The sequence below is a fragment of the Macrosteles quadrilineatus genome, unplaced genomic scaffold (genome assembly GCF_028750875.1).
Source record: "Macrosteles quadrilineatus isolate MER2022 unplaced genomic scaffold, UCM_ALF_1.0 Scaffold_3__2_contigs__length_128488019, whole genome shotgun sequence".
Classification (NCBI taxonomy): domain Eukaryota; kingdom Metazoa; phylum Arthropoda; class Insecta; order Hemiptera; family Cicadellidae; genus Macrosteles; species Macrosteles quadrilineatus.
The window spans coordinates 3194106-3213435 of NW_026542596.1; the positions used below are offsets into that span (position 1 = coordinate 3194106).

The following is a 19330-nucleotide window of genomic DNA, read 5'->3' on the forward strand; positions in this document are numbered from 1 at the left end:
ATAGTGGAAATTGTACAAAAAGTATGTCGTAAATCTAGTTCAGGTGTGGATGGGGTTCCGTGCAAGGTACTGTTGGCTTGCGTTGATGTAATCGCAAAACCATTATCTGTGATCATTAATAAGTCTTTTGACGAAGGAAAATTTCCAGACATAATCAAAACTTCAAAAATCGTTCCTATACACAAGAAGAATAGTAAAGAGGAGGTAAGCAATTATAGGCCAGTGGCCATACAGTCAGTTTTTTCAAAAATTTTTGAAGTGGCATATTTAAATAGATTAATACTATACTTGGAAAAAAATGACATTTTAAATTCTAATCAATATGGATTCCGTAAAAATAAGTCAACAATTGATGCTGTGTTCTCGCTGATTAACCATGTACATGAAAAGGTAGATTGCTCGGAAGAAGTACTTGGACTATTTTATGATATGACTAAGGCTTTTGATTGCCTAAATCACTCGATCCTAAGATTAAAACTACAAAAATTGGGTATAGTAAATGCACCTTTAAATTGTATTATGTCATTTCTTGGAAATAGATCTCAGTTAGTAGCCGTAAATAACTTAGGTGCTGATAATGTCATAAGGCAATACAGATCAAAAATTCAGAATAACATCAACACTGGAGTCCCGCAGGGCTCAAATATGGGACCTGTGCTGTATTTGCTATATGTCAATGATTTACAAGAGACAATACAAGAGGGAGCTCTTTGGCTTTTTGCGGATGATGTTTGCCATATAGTTAATAATAAAAACTCTGAGGAAACAATACGCAAGTCCCAGATAGGCGTTCATCAGATGGAAGAATGGTGCAACGACAACAAATTTGTACTAAATGAAAACAAAACATCAGTTTTAAATTTTTTCAACACAAAGGCACCTGACCATAGCCCTCTCTTAAAATTAAAAAATCAAAACTTAAAAATAAATGATAACGTAAACTATCTTGGAATCAAAATAAGCAATAACCTTAGATGGAATATCCACATTGATCATATAACCTCAAGACTTGTGGTAGTATGTTGTCTTATGCGCAGACTACAAAACATAGTGGATCATCATATCCTGATGAAAGTTTATTATGGCTGCTTTCATAGCGTATTGAGTTATGGCATCGTACTTTGGGGCAACAGCAGTGAAGCAAACAGAGTCTTTCTACTACAGAAGAGAATTATTAGAATAATTTGTAAAACCCATTTTTTAGAACATTGCAGACCACTTTTTATTAATCTTAAAGTTCCCACCCTTACCTCCATTTATATTTTGGAATCAGCTATGATGATATGGAAATTTCCGGAAGTCTTCAAACGCAACCACGAAGTACATAATTACAACACCAGGCAACAAAACCATATACACCTGAATTGTCACCGAACATCATTAGTGACAGCTGGACCACATCACACTGCAAGTAAGATATATAATAAATTGCCGGAAGAAATAAGAAGCTGCCAAGACAAAAATGTATTCAAGAAAAACCTCAAAAATTATTTAATAGAAAAGGCCTATTACAAGCTGGAAGAATTTTTGGAGGATTGAGAGAAGATAGGCCCTACCTGAAAATTAAACAATTTTGACGACCACGGCTGGAAAGCTACTAGTGGGATCAACACAAGTATACAAGTAAGTAGCGTAGGCCTAGATTGTCCCTCTAGCCGAGGCTATTATTATTTTTTAGATGTTCCAAATTATCTAGATTTTCGGTTTCATAATTGGATAGGCCTAAGGTAACAATAACTTTACTTAAACTTACCCTATGCAGTTTTCAGTAATTTAACTTAGGCTATGATAAAATAAGTTGCTATGATTAGGTATTTACCCTGCCAAAACAGAGCAATTTAAACTGAATGATATAGAGTTTGGTTTGGTTTTTTTTTAAAGCCAATTACATGTTAACAACACTGTTTAGGCATAAGAGTTTTAACCTAGCAATCAATAGGCCTTATACCACAGAAAACATATTACTATAACCTAGTATGTTTTCTGTGCTTATACTAATAAAGTTAGAAGTAAGTTAGGCCTACATGTTCATGTTGTAAAATTTAATTCTTACAAATTTACAAATTCTTAATAAAATACTTATGTAGTACTCTAAATAGTGAGAGAGAGAGAAAGTTTACTTACGATTTGAAGTGTAAAATATGGAAAGAAATTAAGTCACAATAGTGAGGGTTATGGTTTTACATCCATTGTTGAGCTAGCAGAGCAGTAAAAATTTAGTAAAGTAAAGTAGGCCTACAGTACTAGGGTAGACCACCGTCGTGTCGTGAAGTTAGCGGCTCTTTTCATCGGCGCTTTTTCGGATTATAATAGGGTGGGCAGATTTTCCCATCCTTGTTAGTCAGTCGTGACGTCACGTTGATTCGATCGATTCGGGAAGTCGATGTAGTTCTAAATATCGTCTATCGATATTTCAAATCAAAATCAAATCAAATCAAATCATTTATTATCATGGACATTTGATCGTTATTCGCGTCGAATTCGTTAACATAACATCATGGTTGATGGTTATGGTTGTAGGTTGTTATTAATGTAGGTTTAGGTTGTTTCTCTACAATCTATGAATATGAAGTATGATTGTGATAGTCACAGTAGAAAACGCTTTTAAACTAAAGTTATAGAACGGTCTGTAAATTAAATTTACCTCTCATATGCAAATCTAATTGTATTATCGGTAATAAGGAGCTTATAACCAAGTTGGACTTGGCTTGTGACCAAGTAAAAGATAAACAAGAACTTGAAGCTATTATAGTATTATACAGGTTATGGCCAAAATCCTGCTTACAAGCAGGCCTGCAAACAAATTTGCTATACGTAGATACTTCGGTTTCTTGCAATTTTAATAGAAAATTGGTCGTATGTATTAACAAAGTGTAATTTCGATTCCACTTGATCACCATCATTATTATCTTCTGTTGCCTCCATTTAAAATCCTCTTAAGCTGGGTTTTCCTAGACGCGGAGTCGGCCAACGGAGAGCGGAATTGAAATTAACATGGCTTTCCGCTCCGCTGCTAGGAAAACAGTAACATTAAATTGCCAAAGACCAGCTGAGTCCGCTCTCCGCGTTCCTCTCTCCGCTGGCCGACTCCGCTGCTAGGAAAACCCAGCTTAATAGGCCTAGGCCTAAGTTAATACTTAAGTCATATAAATATAAAAATGTATAATTTAAGTTAAACTAGGCCTAGGCCTATCCAGAAAACAACTTCTCGTAAGTTAAGTACGGGTATAAATTAAAAATTAAACTAGTGATGTTATATCTGAAAACACGATTAACAACTTTTCTTTCGTTACGCTTGTCGACATTACATGCAATCCAACCAAACAAAAACAAAGAAAGAACCAAAGAACGAGAATCTAGAGTCCTGAACCTAACCAAGCAAGATTCGAGAAAGAAGATGGAAGCGTTTCGTTTCAGCGATTCTCAAGTAAAGTAAATTAGGGGTATTCGATATCGACTATTGACTTGTGGAGCTATGCGATACCAGTACCATAACTGCATCGCATCAACGATGACGTGACGACTGACTAACAAGGATGGGAAAATCTGCCCACCTTATAATAGATATGGGTTGGTACGCCTGCGGGCGCCACGAACGTGTTTTGCAGGGATGTCGGAAATCAATTCAACGACAATACGGTGCGAAATGATGTTTTTACATTTATATAATGTCAATTACACCTTGATAAAACGTGTATACACGTTAAAACTAATTAATTGGCGTATTTTAAAAGGCATATTTGAGACCGTACTGTACATTACACGTAGCTATGGCTTAACATAACGCGATCAATTAAAACTCCGAAATTAAAAAAGTATATAATCTTTTTCCTAAGCCCATCACACCAACTTTGAGCTATTCCAATGGTAATATACAATGTGTAGAATACTCAGTATAAATACTAGTAGTACCATAGATTAAACATACTCGGTAGTACGCTTATTCTGCGCGTAACGGGATGAGTGAACATGAGCGCAGTAATGAAAGAGTCCACCCACACCTAGCCTACTTACCGGTGTCACTGGTGAACACAATGTTATTTGTATGGGCAAATCAACCAAATCTTAGTCAACAACAATCCTAACTTCTCATCTATTAATTAACCAAAGTCATTGGTAATATACGTAATAGATTTCCAACAGTTATCGATAGGAGGTAAATCCATCGTACCTGTACAACATGTCTTTTAATTAAATGAAGCCTATTTCCATATTTCCCCATCATAAACAAAACTAAGCCGAACTGAACTAATCTAACTTAACCTAATTGCCAAAGCACGATGTAAGGAATCTCCTAAAAATACCGTATGGCTTACAATGATGATTTAAAACGATATCGTAATTATATCATCTAAAAATGATTAAAAATCCAATATATGTTTATCTAACAATGAAGGGTTCCCACACTCCGGACTGCCCGACTCAACTAATTCCACCACCACTTCCTACGTCGTAAACATGTTTCCCTCCCTTCCTATGGCATTTTAGTATTGCAGGTACATTACCTAACTGTCACAGAGGGTCACCACACTCCGGACTGCTGGCCTCAACTACTTCCACCACCACTTCCTACGTCGTAAACATGTTTCCCTCCCTTCCTATGGCATTTTAGTATTGCAGATACATTAACCTAACTGTCACATAGGGTCATCACACTCCGGACTGCTGGCCCCAACTACTTCCACCACCACTTCCTAAGTCGTAAACACATGTTTCCCTCCCTTCCTATGGCATTTTAGTATTGCAGGTACATTAACCTAACTGTCACATAGGGTCATCACACTCCGGACTGCTGGCCTCAACTACTTCCACCACCACTTCCTACGTCGTAAACATGTTTCCCTCCCTACCTATGGCATTTTAGTATTGCAGATACATTAACCTAACTGTCACAAAGGGTCCACGAAGTTATATGGCAAAATGTATATGGTTGATAGGGAACTCGCATACGGAAAAAGTGCACAATCTTTTTCCTAAGCCCATCACATCAACTTTGAGGTATTCTAATGGTAGTATACAATGTGTAGAATAATCAGTATGAGTGTGATTGAGGCAGTCCAGTAAATTACGAAGCTATAAGGCAAAATCTATATGGTTGATAGGAACTCGTCGCATCAGGAAAAAGTGCACAATCTTTTTCCTAAGTCCATCACGTCAACTTTGATGTATTCTAATGGAAATATACAATGTGTAGAATAACCAGTATGAGTATGATTGAGGCAGCCCCCAAATCACGAAGTTATATTGCAAAATGTATATGGTTGATAGGGAACTCGCACAAGGAAAAAGTGCACAATCTTTTTCCTAAGCCCATCACATCAACTTTGATGTATTCTAATGGAAATATACAATGTGTAGAATAATCAGTATGAGTATGATTGAGGCAGTCCAGTAAATTACGACGCTAAGGCAAAATCTATATGGTTGATAGAAACTCGTCGCATCAGGAAAAAGTGCACAATCTTTTTCCTAAGTCCATCACATCAACTTTGATGTATTCTAATGGAAATATACAATGTGTAGAATAACCAGTATGAGTATGATTGAGGCAGCCCCCAAATCACGAAGTTATATGGCAAAATGTATATATGGTTGATAGGGAACTCGCACAAGGAAAAAGTGCACAATCTTTTTCCTAAGCCCATCACATCAACTTTGAGGTATTCTAATGGTAGTATACAATGTGTAGAATAACCAGTATGAGTATGATTGAGGCAGCCCCCAAATCACGAAGTTATATGGCAAAATGTATATGGTTGATAGGGAACTCGCACAAGGAAAAAATGTGCACAATCTTTTTCCTAAGTCCATCACATCAACTTTGATGTATTCTAATGGAAATATACAATGTGTATTATAATCATTATGAGTATGATTGAGGCAGTCCCCTAAATTATGAAGTTATATGGCAAAATGTGTATGGTTGATAGGAACTCGCATCAGGAAAAAGTGCACAATCTTTTTCCTAAGCCCATCACATCAACTTTGAGGTATTCTAATGGTAGTATACAATGTGTATAATAATCAGTATGAGTATATGATTGAGGCAGTCCAGTAAATTACCAGGTTATATGGCAAAATGTATATGGTTGATAGGAACTCGCATCAGGAAAAAGTGCACAATCTTTTTACTAAGCCCATCACATCAACTTTGAGGTATTCTAATGGTAGTATACGTATACAATGTGTAGAATAATCAGTATGAGTATGATTGAGGCAGTCCCCCAATTCACGAAGTTATATGGCAAAATGTATATGGCTGATAGGGAACTCGCATAAGGAAAAATGCACAATCTTTTTCCTAAGCCCATCACATCAACTTTGAGGTATTCTAATGGTAGTATACAATGTGTAGAATAATCAGTATGAGTATGATTGAGGCAGTCCAGTAAATTACGAAGCTATAAGGCAAAATCTATATGGTTGATAGGAACTCGTCGCATCAGGAAAAAGTGCACAATCTTTTTCCTAAGCCCATCACATAAACTTTGATGTACCGTATTCTAATGGTAATATACAATGTGTAGAATACTCAGTATAAATATGATTGAGGCAGTCTAGTAAATTACGAAGCTATAAGGCAAAATCTATATGGTTGATAGGAACTCGCATCAGGAAAAAGTGCACAATCTTTTTCCTAAGTCCATCACATCAATATAGCCCCTTTCGGCCAATACATAGAGACAACCATAAATGGAAAGGCACTTTTACAACCTAGTTTTTTTTCCTGACGCAAATTTCTATCAACCATATAGATTTTGCATTATAGCTTCGAAATTTACTGGACTGCCTCAATCATATTTATACTGAGTATTCTACACATTGTATATGACCATTAGAATACCTCATATTTGATGTGATGGGCTTAGGGTCAACATTGTGCACTTTTTCCTGATACAAGTTCCTATCCACCATATACATTTTGCCATATAACTTCGTAATTTAGGGGACTTCCTCAATCATACTTATACTGATTATTCTACACATTGTATATTACCATTAGAATACTTCAAAATTGATGTGATGGGCTTAGGAAAAAGAGTGTGCACTTTTTCCTGACGCAAATTCCTATCAGCCATATAGATTTTGCCTTATAGCTTCGTAATTTACTGTACTGCCTTAATCATATTTATACTGAGTATTCTACACATTGTACATTACCATTACAATACATCAAAGTTGATTTGATGGACTTAGGAAAAAGATTGTGCACTTTTTCCTGATACAAGTTCCTATCCACCATATACATTTTGCCATATAACTTCGTAATTTAGGGGACTTCCTCAATCATACTCATACTGATTATTCTACACATTGGGTGGTGTGAATAAAAACTAGTATTTGCTTAAACTAAGCTGATTTCAAGTATATTCTAAGTTTTAGGTGAATAAAAGTAGTCAGAATATACTACCCCTAGTAAATTCTAAGATCATCAAATGACTAGAATATTCTAACCTTTGTAGGTGAATAAACGTTAGTTTTTACTAGCCAGGGCTAGTATATTCTTAAAGATTTTTAAGCTAGGGGTAGGCAGGCTAGCATTCTGGTGACGGAGGCCAAAAAAGGGTTATCAGTCATCCTGGCTATGTTTATGCATGTACGGAACAGAAAAACGTACTCTGTCAGGCGTGAGTTAGATGTAGATAAGTGCAAGCAGTACATTGACCAGTACATTTACTGGAGTAGAAGCATGTGCACTTGTAAAGTCCCCCATACAGTGCTTGCTTCTATGAACAAAAATTTAAGTTTTTTTTATGTTTTTTTTTAAATATTTTTTTTATTTATTACAAATCCTAGACAAATCCTAGATATGGGGTAGGAAATAGAAGTTGGGAGACTTTGACTTTAACAATGTTTATAAAACAATGTATTTATTTCCAAAGAAGCCGTCAGTGCCATCAATGTTGTCGCCCATAATCATGTCACTTCCACTAGAGTTCTTAGGGTGTTTAAGTAGTTCCAAGTTCCAACTGTAACGTTTCCTTTTTAATTTGAATTTTGATCAGTTTGATCTGCTGTAGCAGTACCAAACGTTGAAGTTCCGGAAGTGAGAAATCTTTGGTTTCTTCTGTTTCATTTTTGTTTATAGTTTCTTTTGTTTTCATCATCTTACACTTGAAAGTTTGCGTCATCTTAGTATTTTCTAGGCCTAGTTTGTTCTAACCTGTTAGAATATACTAGGAATTGCCAAAATGATCCAAGTATATTCTAACTAGTCTTAGCAAATTCTTATTCACCTCGTTTTGAGAATTAGCTAAAAGTAGTTAGAAAATACTAATAAGAATTTACTATTTTTATTCACTTCACTGATTGTGTACTACCATTAGAATACATCAAAGTTGATGTGATGGACTTAGGAAAAAGATTGTGCACTTTTTCCTGACGCACATTCCTATCAACCATATAGATTTTGCCTTATAGCTTCGTAATTTACTGGACTGCTTCAATCATATTTATACTGAGTATTCTACACATTGTATATTACCATTAGAATAGCTCAAAGTTGGTGTGATGGGCTTAGGAAAAAGATTATACACTTTTTTATGTTCGGAGTTTTAATTGATCGCGTTATGTTAAGCCATAGCTACGTATAATGTACAGTACGGTCTCACATATGCCTTTTAAAATACGCCAATTAATTACTTTCAACGTGTATACACGTTTTATAAAGGTGTAATTGGCATTATATAAATGTAAAAACGTCATTTCGCACCGTATTGTCATTGAATTGCGTTTCCGACATCCCTGCAAAACACGTTCATGGCGCCCGCAGGCGTACCAACCCATATCTATTATAATCCGAAAAAGCGTCGATGAAAAGAGCCGCTAACTTCACGACGGTCTCAGCTCAGACTCAGACCAGACCCAGTAGAGGAGTAGAGAGTAGAGGTAGTGTTAGTGAGTTAGTGTCTCCTCGTGTCAAAGTCACCCTCTACACATATACTAACCTCTTAATCTAATTATGCATTTAACAACATAGTTTTTCTTTTACTGTAGTGTTCAAAAATATTGTTCAGTTCAGTATTTATACCATTTAAATTAGACTAGGGCCTAGCTTTTCATGGCTTCTCCTAAATTTGCCCTGGAAGAAATAGTTTTTGCAAAACTCAGAGGCTGGCCTGCTTGGCCAGCCAAAGTAGAATTTTTCGAAAATATTGGTAGCAGTAGCAATAAGATTAAGTACAGTGTATATTTTTATGGAACAAATCAAATTGCACAGTGCAGAGAAGAAGATTTGTTTCCCTACACCAAATATAGGAACAAGTTTGGCAGACCCAAAAAGAATTTTAGGTTAAATAAAGCAATTGCTCAGGCGGATGCAGAGCTTGAAAACCATACGTCCAACAATATTAATCATTCAAAACTACCAGGCTTAAATTACTTGCAAGCTGAGTTGAAAGTGCTGAAAATTGATAGAGACATCAAAAGTAGTTTGAGTGTTGATCAGCCAGTGCTGGATACGTGCTTGGAGCTATTGCAAGAGTATTCGGAATTAACAATTTCTCCTCTGATGTTCAAGAAACATCCACTACTCATTGACACTCTGTTAAAACTTCAAGTGTACACTATTGATAAAACACGTGAAAATGAAACAAATTTTGCTGAACTAAAAAAAAAAATTGATCTGATAAGGAAAGAATCAAGGACAGTTTATTATAAAGTACAATCGAGTTTTGATGTACCACAAGGGCTAACATTTTTAGAGTATTATCTAGAAACCCTTGACAAAATGCAGAAACATGTGGCTAGTATGTCAGAAATTGAAATCCTGCAGTTAAGTTATCCAATGATTTTATGAGTGACTCCCAAAGTTGGTGAGTACTGGTAACTTACACCTTGATTTACTGTAATGTAGCGTATGCCTAAATAGGTCCTATGCCCAGATACAAGTTATTTAGTAGTTTTGGTAGGCCTAGGCCTAGTTTTTACAGTTATAAGTTTTGTGTGGTTTTATTTACCACCAACTAGCCTAAGTTTAGCATGTGTCACATAGGCGTATTATTCAACCGTAAGTAACAATGGACCCTACTAACTTAGGAAATGATAATCATTAGAGTAGGGTAGCTAATACGAAAAATTATGAAATGAATAGGTACCTAATACAGCAACTTAGACTCCCTCTTATCCGGACTCCTCAGGACCGAGGCCAGTCCGGATAACTTAACGGTTTCTCCGGTTAAACCGACGTCCCCAAAAACTTGTTAAAACTTACCATTTAACCCTAGCAATGGCCAACCGTCGTCTGGTTACGGTATGACGTTGATGCTTAGAATGGCCAAAGTCGTCTGGTTACGGTATGGGCCGAAATTTTTTTAACGGTAAAAAACCACTTACAATCAACTCAGATGAGAATAATATATATACCATTCGAAAGATCACAATCTGAACTTTCATTTGATTACATAAACAAACCCTGTAGCAGGTATATAACAATGTCACGACGATTAGAAATCAAATGAAATTTTGGCGCGGTACGACTTTTGCAGCCGACACTTGGGAACTGGCAAAACACGTCTTGTTTGGCATTACCCTGCTCGGGTAATTTTCGTCTTTGGATGTTGCGGGTGGTACCACGGGATAGCCATTGATTTTATCTTCATTGTGGTAGTGATATTTATAACTAAATATTGATTGCACAATCGGTACGATTTTATGAAAACAGCTGTTTTTGAAATTTCTAACAAATGGCCAACAGTCGTCTGGTGACAGTAGGCCTATGGAAAATACGAATTATATGCAGTGAAAGTTATTATTACTAGTCATATAGTATATCATTTTGAAGGGGAAGAAATTTAGATTCAGAGAGTGGCAGCCCTGCACTCAGGGTTATTTCTGTATGCTCACATGTAGACGACGGAAGTGAGTCATTACTGCTACAGTCTGTCAGCTGTCTTGTATTGCCATTGTTTGTTTGTGTTGTTGCCGGTAATAGTTTTATCCGCGATTTATTACTAAATATGTTATTAGTTCGTAGTGTTAGTGTTAGTGAAGTGTTGTGTGTGTGTATAACAGTAATCTTCATGCATAAATATTACTGAATTGTGTGAAATAGTGTTCATAAAAGGTTGTATTTTGTTAGCATCATGTCCTAAAATGACGATTCTGACATTCAGAGATTGTTGTATCTATATAATGATATACCACAGCCACCTCTAATAGGCCTACAAGGCCGCGGCGAGTGAAAAGCGGCAACGTCGCATCAGTGTCTTGGCGTTCGGTCGTTTTACCATTACAGTGAATGGAGGAGTCGCGTACTCTACGTACATAATCGTGTTTCTACAACCTTTAATCATTAGTAATGACATTAAATTTCTTACTACAGCATGCCAGATAGATGTGATGTGCCTGGATGCAAGAATTAATACGATAGCTCAATTAAAAAATTAATAATACATACAGTGTTCTAAGATTCTACTTGATCCACCGCGTTTAAGCAACAATTGCTTTATGCTATTCTTCGATCAAATTAGACATCTTAAAAAGAAAAATTTTTCACGAATATGAGCTTAGATTAGGTAAATTTGTAAAAAATGTAAGAATAAGACAATGACGCGTATAAATATAGACGTGAGAAGCAAGTTTTAGGTAGTAATACCGTACTATTTCCTTATTTATTTGTCTATCTTATTGATAAATGCTGTTGTTAAGTGATTATAATAACTTAAATAAATGCCACTTCAAAGAAATAAGCCGTTTTTCTGTTAAGTAGGCCTACTAGTAAAAAAATATGTAGCCTACTGCACCATCTAACAATAAAAGCATCATAGTCTCCGAATCCAGTCTGAATGTTGATGTGATAGAAATTCTATTAATATTGTGGAAAGCCATATGGAGACCTAGCTTCTGAAATCGTTTACTAAATGGCAAACGTTTTTCTTAGTAATTATTCAAAGAAAATAAATTTTGAGTCAGTATGCCTTCAAAATGAAAACTTGAAATTTTGTTGTCGCTAACTTATGGTTTCCTGAGGTACCTAGACTAAAACATAATATTCCTATTAAAAATTAAAAATTAATTTTATTTGAACAAATTGTTAGATGTTAGTCTCTACAAATCCCAAAGTCTCTACAAATATTGAAGTGGCAATAAGTTAGTCCTACTATATAACCATTCTTGGTATAGAAGCTTTATTTTGTAAAATTTAAGCACAGTATGTCTAGTAGTTTTTACTATGTTGAATAACACACATATATACAGACACCATGAGATTGTTATATAAAAGTGTAGATTATCAAATTAACAAAGGAAATATTTAAAGTTAATCTATTTCCACATTCATCGTACTTACAATACGATAAATGCAACCAAAAACATTATGTTTGTATATTTTTAGTTTTAGACATATTGCGGTATGTTGCAATTATTTACTAAATAAACAACCTAGATTACAATTTTGCCTATTTTACTATACCTTAAAATCTACTAAAATATGTTATTACGTATTTAAATACTTTCATTCATTGATACAGAGCAGCAATACTCTCATTGATGTTCATAGCCTAGCGCGTGTGAAGACGGACGCAGAGGGGGTGTGATTGCGGCGTTGCCAGTTCGAACGTCGCGGCCTTGTATTAGAGGTGGCTGTGGATATACCCAAGGTGTTATACATTTTTATAAAGGTAGGCCTAAATGAATACACTACAACATGTTTATAATGGTTTGGGGGTAAAAAATTTTGTAAAAAAGTTATAGCCTATACTAAATAGGCCTACTACTGTATTTTGTTAGCATCATGTCCAAAAATGACGATTCTGACATTCAGAGGTGCTTATAATGATTTACCCAAGGTGTTATACATTTTTATAAAGGTAAATGAATACACTACAACATGTTTATATTGGTTTGGGTGTACAAAATTTGGTAAAAAAATTATATAGGCTACTAAATACTGTACACTCCATTTTCTCGAAATGCGCAAAAAATTCAAAACATTCTCAAATTGATACATAATCATAGGTGAAAATAACTTTTTACCATCATACTTATGACTTTTTTGGATTCCTTACTTCATTGGCTTTACAAATATGTAGGCTACATATCATCAGCCTACATAATGTTTCACAACACAAGCAAACACTGTAGGCTATAGTTTACACTTATTTGCGGTTTTGCGGTTATTGTATTGTTATGTCCCTATTACGTACCTACAAAAAAAACATTTCTAACATGTTATACATTTTTATGTAGGTAATTGAATACACTACAAGATTATTATGTTGGTTTGAAGTAAAAAAAATTGGTACAAAAGTTGTATACTAAGTACTGTGAATTTTTTTTCTCGAGAAATCGCTAAAATATAAAAACATTATTTTATATACGTATGTTTATAGGTAAAAAATTATTTTTACCAAAAACTTTATGACTTTTTTTGATTCCTTACTTCATTAGCTTTACAAACATGTATATATCATTATTAGTATACACATATATATATTATATATAACTTTTTACAACATAAACTAACACTGTACGGTTTTCAATTTTTTCGGTTCTCCGTTTGTCATTATATTTCACCCCAAAAACTTATAAAAAAAAATATTTTCCTAACATGTTATATATTTCTATGTAGGGAATTAGATTGTCTACAAAATGTATATAATGAATTTCCCATAAAAAAATCCGTAGAAAAAAAATGCCGAGGCCGCTTTTGATATTTCAAAAAAAAAATTCATTTTTTTTTTTTTTTTCACTTTACCGATAAAATACACTGTCTAAATCATTATGATATTACTATTTCTGGATTCTCCTGTTCTTTCCAAACAAAATGAATATGAGGTTGGCTAGGTTTACTTGTACAGTTGAATTTTTACGAATTTTCAAAAAGAGGTCTGCAAAATCGCCAAAATGGGTTGGCCATTCCCCGCATCTAACATTGGCCACTCCTAGGGTTAAATTGTATTTATATTGTGTAGAACGAGCCAATCTGTCCATATTCATATTTGTTTGATCATGTTTCTTGCAGGGGGACGCGCCAAGGTCCGCGGCCAACAAGGTCTACGACCACCAACCTGACCTACGATTGGTGGTGCGAAATGTCCGAGCTGAACCAGTTCCGTGACGGGTTAAGGGGATGTAGTCGTGTTTGCTGCCGGTAGACCTTGTTGCCAGTGGCCAACGCATCTGTTAGGCTGGTGCGGTCAGGACAAAGTCTCCTTTACATAACTAATATGCATTTGTTTATTGATACTATCATTATTATAGTATTTAAATGGGATAAGAGTAAGACTAATACAAAAGTAACCCGTGCTATATATTTGTATAGCATTTTTGCTACTAAGATAAATAAATCTGGTTTCTGCTTATTTTTTTAGAATAAAAAAATCCTTTTGTATTTTTTGAAGTTAATTACCCTTTTCGAAACCCTCCTATAGTAGGTGAATAATTTACTTTAAACTTTGCAATGTTAAATAAATATTTTAAAATCAGAACGATAATTAAACTTTTGGCCAGAAGATATCATAATAAGTTTTATTTTAAAAAAGGCAACTTAAATTTTTGGGGAATGCTATTATTGTATTAATTGTAATAATAGATGAGTGAACGAATCTTCTTACTCCAATCAATCAATCAATCAAATACCCTTTATTCAAGTTTAGACAATATGTCTTAAATAGCGTCATTAAACTAACATAAAGAAAAAATCATAAACTAAATAATTAAAGTAATTCATTACAAAGGATCTATAGAGTAAAACTAAAAATGAGTGTTAGGCCTACTACTTAAACAAATTATAAAATCGATTACGATTAAATTATTAAATCGATCCACTTATATTAACAATTGAGTTATTTGATTTTACAAGGAAATCAATGTAAAAATAAAGCTTGTTATACATAGCCGGCACTTATTGTATATGTATGGCTGAGTACCATACGAAACAACGCCTGCAAAAACTAGTATACCTTTTGCAAACTCCGCCGTATTGTGGGATGACAGGAACGCCTTTTCCATTCATTTAATCAATGGATTGTTAATCTTTGTTGCTTTTAATAATATTTTATTTATGCGCTGCTATGTTGTAGTTTTGTAAAATTTCTCAAAATGACATCATATTTTCAATTATTGTATAGTACTAGAGAACCCGTGAGGCTCAATGAGCCGCATATGAAACATAACGCCAAGAAAAACATTAAGCTTAAATTCGAATAGTTTTAGTTACATCTTAGAGTTGTTTGAAAACTTATTAGAAACTAATTTTAAATATCTCTATTTGCGTCGTCAAGGCTCACTTACATTACCGGTATTTCTGCTCTCAGTTTTAACTGATGACTTCTAATGAATGCTAAACGATCTGCTTCAATTCGAGGTAACATGCTGCAACAAAGTGTTTCCAGAATCGAGAACTTAAGAAAACCTTATATGCCTTACTGATAACCTGTGTTAAGTAATTTAAGTCGAGTCATTTTATTTCTTTGATTTGAGACATACACCAACCTACTCAAACGAATTTTCTCCGTAGAGAATCCTGAAAAATGGGGTGATATCAACCATTTCATGTGCTACATGTTTTAACACAGAATACAGTACCTAATACAAAAAAATCACACTTATTTTAATAAGGAAATAAATTGAAAGAATAACAAACAAATAAGTACAGCTAAGGTATTTTTAACATTAGGTATATGGAAAGTTCGCTTTAGAAATAAATTATGACCTTAAAGGGCAATTTACGAAATAATGGATAGTTTGGATAGTAATGGAAGTTTGACAGTTTAACAGTTTGCTACAAACACTTGGTTGAAATGAAACATTTACTACAAGTGTACATGTTGCTCGAAATCAAGCAATTGCGAAGAAGTAAAGTACGGTAGTTGTTTAAAAACAAATAACTTATTTAAAACCTAATAAAAGTCATAATTTCCGATGAGTTTAAAAGACTCAACTCATAGATCACGTACCTAACAGTTCCATATAATCAACATTTCTTGTAAATATTTTATAATTTTTCAAAAGCTGATCTAGTTTTTTAGTGTATTCTACAAATATTTCCCACTTATAGCCGCATTAGGTTGTCCATGTTGATCTTCGTCAATGATAATGTAGTCTGCATGGTACTACCCATTGTTGCCGGTACGTTTACAAATTTCTGTAATTTCTTTACAACGATAACATTTTGTTTACATTACTTAAGAACTGCCTGATTTTCTGCATAACCTCTCTATCACAATTGTATTTGCTTCAATTGGCAATAATTTGGCTAGTTACTGTTATAACGTATGTTATATAATTGAGTACACGTATATTCAATTACATACGTGTATACTCAATGGATAAATTTACCTGAAAAAATGCAGGATTGAAAGGCCTAACATTGTTTAGATGGTTTTTTTGTTTCCCTTAAATGTGAATAATGCAAATCCTTCAATGAAAGTTTTATTAAAGTTTTTTGGATGTAGTCATATTATTTTAAATCTCTTGACTTTTAACAAAACATATATTTAATGTCCTTGCCGTAACAGTTTAATTCAGCCTTAGAGTGTTTTCCTTTGCCAATAATCATAAAGTTAAGTCCGTGTTTCCTACAAAATAGTAACACTTCGACTAACATCCTTGTTCATTTTTTGTGGGAATATTCATACTGTAGGTGTTCTTCATTATATAGGAGGTAAAATATATCAAATTGCCAAGGCTTTCTCGATTATTTAAATTGTAAATTAAAGTAGTACATTTATTTCATTTCTATTCAGCCAAAATCAGTAAATGAACCCAATGCGTTTCGTTGAATTGAAAGATAAATAACAGCAATTAAATTATACAGCTGATCAAAATGTAAACAATTATGTTCTTCATAAGGAAAACATGGGAACCTTTAAAGCCACTGGGGGACTTTTTCATAAATGTAAGGCCAGTTTGCAGATCTACTCGACACGCTCTTTCTAATGAGACGTCAATGGATAAAATCGGTTAAGAAATGGCGGAGGAGTTCAACCGACAAAGTTTCATGTAGCGTATTAATTATAAAGATTTGAATTTGGGTTGGCGCAAATATTACAATAGAAAAGAGAGAGAGAGAGCCTGGATGAATTGATATACTAAAAAGAAAACAGCAACAGGGACACTATAACAGTATATCTATCTATTACTTATTTAATACGCAAGCAGGTTTTTTGTGACAATTACTCCTCCGAAACTACTGAACCGATTGGCATGTTTTTGGTATCATTGGAAAGAGCGTAACGTGAAGTTGTGCAGGAAACCTTCTGCTTAGGGAAATAATTAGAGAGTGAGGCCCAGAGGTCCTTTAAAGTTTCGTATTTCTCCATAAGATTAACATGGGAAACAAACACTGTTATGAAATTCCAACCACTGTTGGCAGAAACTAAAAGTGAGAAGAAGAACATATGTTAATTGTAAACAGTCAATACGTTTGCTAAGAAACTATTGATTTCCTATAGGGAAATTTGCTAAAAAAACCAAGTGTTGCACGTGGTAGGGACTTAAACGTGAAATCTGTCCATAAAGCACATTTGTCTGATATAAGGTTTTTGCGTAAAATTAAGCACTTAATTAGGACATTGAACTATGATAATTATTATAATTCATTTTTATTTTAACAATATCTATCCAGCACCGTCAATGCGTCGATGATATTATTTAGCTACAACTGCAGCGACTCTTGTCGCAGCTGTAGCTACCAGCTACCTGCCCTGCCGCCGAGAGAAAGCTCGCACCCCAACACATCAGTCTTTGTTTGGGTTTCAAGGAACGCAAACTCTTTGTTCTCTTGCTCGCAAAACTGGACCCTCTGGTCATCGAACCGCCGCGCCGCTCCGCTTCTGCGGTGTTATGCAGCCCACGAGGCTTTGCACCCCCTGTGGCCACCCCGTGTTTTGTAGTAGGTGTTTGAGGGCATTTGTCTCTAACAGTTATTCTCTATTAATGGAGATGGTACTCAAGTAAGAGTACCGATAACGTGCCCGGCATGTCATTCCATTGTGGACCGAATAATTAGGGGTTGTTATTTAAATTAAATGAATTGTTGTTTTTACATATTTTATTTTACCCAATCTGGCTGCTTCCATAATTTATGTTACTTCAACTATACATACACTCACTCACATTTACGTACGGAAAACACTTTAATCTGTCATATTATTCGTTATTATAATATGTCGTATTATTATTATATTAAGAATCTACACGCTGAAGAAACACTCTTTTCCATTTTGAAATTCATAATCTCATATGTAATAATTTATTTATCTTAGGAAGGTGGATAAGGGATGAATGCGTCCTAAAAATAGCCTACTATTATGGAGGGCCCACCACGAAAAGCAGTTTTCTTTTAATTAAAAAAAGTTTGCTTATTGACACTGGGGACATTGGGTCACTTATTCTTGCACCATAAGGAAGCCAATGGGCCCCATTTTTAGGTATAATCTTCTTCTAATTAAATAACAAATACTTATCATTCTATTTTCACTCACAATTAAATAACTCTTTATAGGTGTATTTAATCTTTTAACCGTGATTGAAGGGGTATACTGTAAGACATAATAAGTGGGCCTACAACGTATGAAATCACTTTATAATGCAATGTAATCATTTTCGAATTAAATAATGCCAGAGAGGAGATAGGATTATCAAAAAACTAGCTGAAGCCGGCAGACGTTGTCTTGCCTTTGGCTATTTATATAATTTAAGTATCGAGTAATAACAACCCAAACTAATTCCAGGAATATTACAAAAATGTGTACGTTATCTTATATATTAAAACGTAACAGGTTTTTTTATTTCACGATTCTGAATCAACCACTTGACAGATTTTCATCATTTTTGCGTTGAAAGAAAGATTTGAAAGAAGCCAATTTTGGGAACTAGGGAATGTCGAAGCCACAATTTTAGTTTAGGGTTTCAGTTTTTTTTTAATTAAGTTTAAAATCTTAAAAAGTCCAGCAGCCGACGCTATCATTCTACTCTAGGTTTTGGTATAATACAATTTGCTTAACGTAACAGCTGTAAACAATCAGCGTTTTCGACACAAATTCAGCATTTGGATGAAAATGTAACGTAGGGTTGACTTTCTATGCTATGTGTAATGCTTTAATAATTGATACGTTTATTTATTCGGTTAGAGGACGAGAGATAATTTAAATATACAAAGTAAAATTAAAATAATAGATGTTCTAATTGTTTTTTTCAACAGTCTATAAAATCTTTAGTTTGTTTTAGTGCAATATAATTTGTTATAACTAACAGCTGGTTGAATATACAAATATTCTAAGAACTATGAGGTTAGTTTATTTACTCTGTGATTTTGTCATTGATTATAGAAATTAAGTAAGATTCTATAACCATTGCTTTATACGAATCGAAGCTCACGAGACTT

The 19330-nt window shown here is 34.4% G+C and overlaps 1 protein-coding gene across 6 annotated transcripts in view; it reads right to left on the bottom strand.

Moving 5' to 3' along the window:
* Window positions 1–2253, bottom strand: part of LOC128990912 (nucleolar transcription factor 1-like) — a 148431-nt gene extending 146178 nt beyond the window's left edge. For 4 of the 6 annotated variants that reach the window (XM_054413567.1, XM_054413568.1, XM_054413566.1 and 1 more), the window contains exon 1: window positions 2125–2253. The gene's annotated coding sequence lies outside the window, so the exon portion shown is untranslated. Of the gene's footprint in view, window positions 1–1250; window positions 1406–2120 lie in introns of all 6 variants that reach the window. The other 2 variants (XM_054413563.1, XM_054413564.1) reach the window with 2 other exon arrangements.
* Between the last annotated feature and the right edge of the window lie 17077 nt (window positions 2254–19330).